At 43.0% G+C, this 4,904-nt stretch overlaps 1 long non-coding RNA gene across 1 annotated transcript; it reads right to left on the reverse strand.

Moving 5' to 3' along the window:
- Window positions 1-1,821: 1,821 nt before the first annotated feature.
- LOC142290678 (uncharacterized) lies at window positions 1,822-3,483 on the reverse strand. The gene is made up of 2 exons (XR_012750362.1): window positions 3,060-3,483; window positions 1,822-2,899 (listed from the first exon to the last, which is right to left on the reverse strand). It is a non-coding gene; the product is annotated as an uncharacterized LOC142290678 (long non-coding RNA).
- Window positions 3,484-4,904: the final 1,421 nt, after the last annotated feature.

Here is a 4,904-nt window from a genome sequence, read left to right on the forward strand (position 1 = left end):
AAGTACCTAGTGTGTAAGGGTAGGCATTTCCTTTTAAGCCGAATAAGTCAAAGAGTTCAGACCTGGCAAGTGACCTGTTACTCTGGTCGTCCAGGATGCTGTACACCTTCACGACCCTTTCTGGGTGACCTTTGGGATATACCCTTACTAGGCATATTTTCGCACAAGACTTGTCCCAGAGATCTTCTCCGCAGACTGCGGTGCACGAGGAGGATACTGTGAGGTGGTTTGCAGCTTGGCCTGTACTCTCCCTGCCATGACTTGTGGTAGGAGAAGGTGTAGGTGCAGGATCAGGCTGAGATGGGTGCAGCGCTTGTACGTGATCTGTGCTGTCACACTCCATGCACTTAATTGTAACCTTACAGTCCTTGGCAAGGTGTTCTGTAGAGGCACAACACCTGAAACATACCCCAAACCTTTTCAAGAGTTCCTTTCGTTCTTGAAGGGGTTTCTTCCTGAAGCCAATGCACTTCTCCAGGGGGTGTGGCAGTTTGTGAATAGGACATTGGCGGTTTGGATTTTCTGCCTTCCCGCCTTCATTGCCCTTGTCTGGTGCTGACGTTGGTGTAGGTGGTAGAACGTCGGTCTTTTTGACTGATACTGGGCCCCTACATTTTCTGTCATTTTGATGAGGGCTCTCATATCTGGGAGCTGGTGAAGTGGAGCCGGTGGGTTCTCCACAGGTGAAGCTTGGGTCTGCCTTACGTTCCGCGATGCCGTTGATGAACTCGCAGAAGTAGGAGAATGGAGGGAAGGACACTTGGTGCTTTTTTTTATAGTTTGTTCCTACCGTGGTCCACCTTTCCTGCACGTTGTAAGGTAACTTGGCGACTATGGGTTTCACCCCACGAGCGGTGTCCAGGTAGCTGAGGCCAGGTAGGTGTGTGTCTGTTTTGGCCAGCTGGAGCTCGGACAGCAGGTCACTGAGTTCCTGGTACTTTGAAGCATCCTTGCCAGATATTTTGGGAAGGTCGTATAGTTGTTTCAGCAATGCATCTTCAATTGCTTCAGGACTGCCGAAGCCTTTCTCTAGTCTGTCCCATGCGGTTGCGAGACCAGTTGTTGGGTCGCTGATGTAGACGGATCTGAGTCTCTTGATTCTCTCAGTAGACCGTGGCCCTAGCCACCTGATTAGCAAGTCCAGCTCTTCAGCAGCTGTAATGCCGAGGTCACGCGTTGCGGTTTTGAAGGCACACTTCCACCCTCTGTAGTTTTCGGGCTGGTCGTCAAACTTTGTGAGACCGGTGTTGGTGAGTTCTCGGCGGATCATGTACCTCGCAAAGTCGGACATGTCTGATCTTTCCGATGTTGGGGGCACATTTGCTGACTGCGTGGTGCTGGTTGCGTGATTCGTAGCTTCTTGGTTCGGGAACATGGGAAAGTATGGAGTGGCGTAGGCGTTTAGACCAGTGATCGGTTTGGTGTGTACAATCTCTGCTGTATACGGGGCTGGAACTACATAGTTGTTGGGAGTGTAGCGCCTTGCCGGCATGTTAGGTTGCATGTAGACATGGGCATACGGAGGGTGCTGATGCGCAGGGTGTGGCTGTCTATTGGAATATGAAGCTGGTTCAGGCTTGAAAGTCTGAGGTGCATTGGACTGACCTGGAAGGCTGGAAGCTGTAGGTGGATCAGTGTCTTGAGGCTCTGGAGAAGTGTTAGCACTGACGGGAATGTTGGTGGTAGTTGTGTCAAGGGAGGAATTTTGGGTCAAGACTGCTAATGGAGTCTTCGTTTAGGATCCAGAGACGGTGCCCCATTAATGCTGTATACCAGTGCCGATATATATCAATGTATATAAGACAAAGAACACAGACATGCTCTCTTTTCAGCCAGCATCACCAACTGACTTGGTTTTAATGAGATAGATCCAATTATACAGTAAGTAAGCCTAAATAACCTTGAAACTAACGAAGGAGTGCATTCACTCCCCAATTTCTCACATCACTCCTGCCCTCCCGTACATTCCTTTTGTGTGAACATTACTGATAAGAGTTTATAGCTTCACATCTGGCTTCATCATCTTTAGTTAACTCCTTCATGATTATACAACTTTGAATTATACTATAGGTCTGTGCAATTGCTACACAGACAGACAGATAATTTTGCATCTACATCTACATTTTGATTTAGTTATATACACAGATATTCTTATTACGTTTAAATAAACATACTACAGCTCAGGTGACCTCCACAGTCCCCCCTTTAATAAAATATCTGTGAATATTATTAACCTTAAATTTAAAAATTTTCCCCATTTAGATATATTTTATTATTTGGGACTTATTTGTGACCTATTGCCCTTGGGACTTTAATTATATCTATATCTATATATGCGGGCTTTTCATGAAATCGGTTGTTTAATTTAACACTATAGGCTTTTTTTTGCTCCCCCCCTTAAGTACTTATTTTTATTTATTAAATATAACTCTATGATTTATAGGGGCTATTAGAATTGGCGTTATTACTCTTATTAGGGCACATTATCCTGATTAGGAAAAATTGAATCTAAACCTTATTTAAAAATTAGCACATAATTAAAAAAACAAAAAACAAAAGGACATTTGGAAATTGTCCATGGTTCTTCTTTCTGGATATTAAACAAAAAGGAGGATGCTTAGTCAGTGCTAGTCCACTTAGGGCCACTTTGTGAACCTGGATAATCTGCTCTTGATAAAAAAACAACAAAACATGATGAGGCTTCATGTGAACAGTTTGTGGCCCAGACTTGGAAAAACCTTCTGGAATAATGGGTTGAATAGCAGCCGCTTTCTGCTTCGGTTGTGTTGGGTCCATTGGTTTTTGAGATGTGACGTCAAGTCGCGTGTCACTGCCAGTGCTCCGCAGACTAGGCCGGAGAGACATCAGCCTGATGGGATAGGCTCTTCCAAAACTTTTCCTGAAATTAGATTTTCCATATCTAGCATTTTGTATTAAGGAAAATTACTGAAATTAGTAGGAAACAAAAACATTTGTAATGGTTAGATTACATTAACCAAACCACATTTTTGGGTCTATGAAATGGCTGAATTAAGTATTTTCGACTACTCAATTCGTACCTTCAACAGTCCTCCCCTTGACTTATTTCTGCCATTTCCAAATACTAAGGGTACCGTGTTCCCTTAGGAAAAGAGGAAGAAAGATCTGTTGGGAAATCCTGCCTGACTGAACGTTGAGGCATGGGTGGAGAGGGGAATGGGATTTCTTCACCGGTTTGAGACCAAGGACCCCTAGGCGAGTCCTCACCCTTTGTAGTTGGACTTTCCCATGTCTCAAGTTTCTCTAAGTCCTCTCTTCTGTTTCGGCAATGATGGTTTGGGACTGTACAGGTTTTTTGTAAAGGATAAATATAAGCAGGACGGTCAGTGCAGCTTCTGTGGATCGACCCTTCTGCAATGCGGGGCGTGAATCTATGTTGTCCTGCCGTTGAGCTTTATCGAAATTTCTGTGTCCTTTTAGGATTAATCAGTCTCCGGACCGAAAACCATAAACTACTAACTCTGATTTAGGATCTGGAATTAGAAAATACACTTGTTTATTTCTCTAATTAGTCAATCATATGACAGTTATACGTGGTTTGCGCTAGACCAAAGAAAAACATTTTACATTGGAACCTGTTTATTACTAAAGAGAAACACAACACACACTAAAGAGAAATACAACACGCATTGATTTACAACTTATCAGTTTGTTTGTTTACATACCACTTGCATTATGTGGATTTTCAGCAATGACGTCGTTTTCTGCACTGGAAAGCCTCTGACCAGACCTGGAAAGAAATCTACACAACACGCACAGACTTGCATACAACGTGCTCATGATAAACATCTATAATCAGTTTGCAGTCTCTAAGAATGGGTAGAGCAGGTGCAGGGTGTTTCTACGGACTCTTTACAGTTTTTCCTCATTGTTTTAAAAACGTGCTTCACAAGACTGGGTGAGTTTATCTACCTGGGTACTGAACCCTGGCGTCACCAAAGCGCACACTGATATCTAACTTTCACAGATGTTAGTCCATGTTACTTGGGCCATCATTAAGAAGAGATCTCATGGCAGAGAAAGCTTACCACCCTTCATCCACAGACCTTCCTCAGTCAGCCGGCTCCCTGCGTCTCGCACTCCACTCCTTATTGGTTCACTTGATCCTGTAGGGATTTAAGAACACAAGGAGTGACAGAAGTCACTGACGTGACCGGTGTCACCGAGGCATGGTCTTTATGCATGGTAAAGGACTCCTCAACTCTAGGCCCGTTCACTGCTTCTTGGTCAGCTGCACCTATACGGGGATCTCCATCCGATTCCATCAGCTCAGATCTAGACTTTCTTTTCGGCGTACCTAGCTTATTTGACAACAGGAAAGATCTACATCCTACATACATTTTGACTATCTTACCTACCTCTGCTCCACCCATCTAGAGAGGCACTTACGTCACTTCCTTCTGTACCGATAGGAGGGGAGGGAGTGGCCTAAATTTAGATTACCTCATGTTGTGTGAACTGTAGCATATCCAGTGCAGAATCGACCACCATCTTGTTCCATCTATAAAAACAAAGACTAAAAGAAATATAGATTAGATCATTCCTATAACAGACATATATTCCTACATTCATAATAATCTAATAAACATGACATAACTGTTGCAAAAAAAAGGCCAGCTTTAAAGCCTGCTTTAAAGCCTATCCAATATGTCTACTGCTGGAAAAATACAATAGATATCTACTTCCTCCCTTTTTATATACTACTTTGGCAAAATATATAGATCTATAACAGTAAACAATAAGATTAACCAACAAATAAATATAACTTATACTCTACTGGGAAATTTTGAAACCTTACAACAGGGTTCATAGATATTCTATATCTACAAAAAAAAAAAGGAAAACAATCAATATTGGCAGTTTGT

Source organism: Anomaloglossus baeobatrachus, chromosome 2 (genome assembly GCF_048569485.1).
Source record: "Anomaloglossus baeobatrachus isolate aAnoBae1 chromosome 2, aAnoBae1.hap1, whole genome shotgun sequence".
Lineage (NCBI taxonomy): Eukaryota > Metazoa > Chordata > Amphibia > Anura > Aromobatidae > Anomaloglossus > Anomaloglossus baeobatrachus.